This window comes from Galeopterus variegatus, unplaced genomic scaffold, assembly GCF_000696425.1.
Source record: "Galeopterus variegatus unplaced genomic scaffold, G_variegatus-3.0.2 Scaffold970, whole genome shotgun sequence".
NCBI classification, from domain to species: domain Eukaryota; kingdom Metazoa; phylum Chordata; class Mammalia; order Dermoptera; family Cynocephalidae; genus Galeopterus; species Galeopterus variegatus.
In genome coordinates, this window is record NW_007727081.1 from 466,595 (window position 1) to 467,838 (window position 1,244).

The following is a 1,244-nucleotide window of genomic DNA, read 5'->3' on the forward strand; positions in this document are numbered from 1 at the left end:
CAACTTGATTTTAACTATGCATATACCTATATAACCACCTAGATGGTGGAGTGGTTTTTTTTTTTTTTTGGGGGGGGGGGGCTGGCCAGTAAGGGGATCCAAACCCTAAAAAATTATTATTTTTTAGGCTAGTCAAGTGAAGTAGTGGGAATGTGGGAGTGAAGAGGAACAAAGGAAGTAGTGATTTTAACATATGCTTAGTCTTGAAATCCGTCATAGCTTGAAAGTGGCTGAAACATCTTTTCAAAGAAATGAATTGTTTCTTTTCAAAATGTTTTGGTTTGTGAAGTTGATATGAAAGTGACTGCACTTTCCAAAACCTTGCAGCTTATCTGATGGAAAGTATTTCATACGCTTGACCCAAGAGAGGCAGCCACATCATCTAACACAAATCTTTGCAGATAGATGACCCCTTACAGGTGCCTCTCCTCCTTCCTGTAGTTGCCACTAGGGGTTTCCCCCTCCTGACTCTGTTCCCTAATCCCTGTAGTCTCACCAACAGTCATCTCAGTGTGGAGTACGAGGAGCTGATTTCTGTACTTCTCAGATTCCTGTATCCCCAGAGACTCTTTTCTTCCTCAGTTCTCCTCTTTCATCACTCCTTATCCCTTCCCCAGAGATTTATTCACTCTGACCTGTTCCCCTGCTGCATTTCAGGCCATGCCCCCTCCCCCAGGGGTTGGGGGGATACTGAAAATCTGCTCTTGTCTTCTTCAGTGTCTGTATTCGAAATCTTACCATTTAAGCAGCTCACATGCCACCTCCTCCAGGAAGCCTTCTCTGGTTGTCCCAGCTCAAAGGACTAGCACAGTCCTTTACTGGACCTCTCAACACACTCATCACTTTCTTTATATCACATATTTGTGCAGGTCTCCTCTTATCTTCTGGACCCAACCAGCTTTGTGCCTGAGTGAATCTTTATTTACTCCTGCTGGGGCTGCAGCAGATGGGGGCTACGTTTTTAGTTGCTGGGTTGTAAGTGAACACATTTTTCTGTCTGTTGTACAGAGCATTTCAGTTCTCCAGAACCTTATACTTTTGTATATACTCTGGCTCTCTGGTGAACAGCCTTTTATGAGCTGAGACATAGCTCCCATAAACAACACTGTCCACATGGGAAACCCATTTTGAGTTCCATGAGTTATATTAGGAACTTTGGAAACACAGCCTGCCCTTCAAGGGAGAATAGTCACAGGGTTAACTTGACAACTTAAAAGGAAACAAAAAACATGTTTTCCAACCAC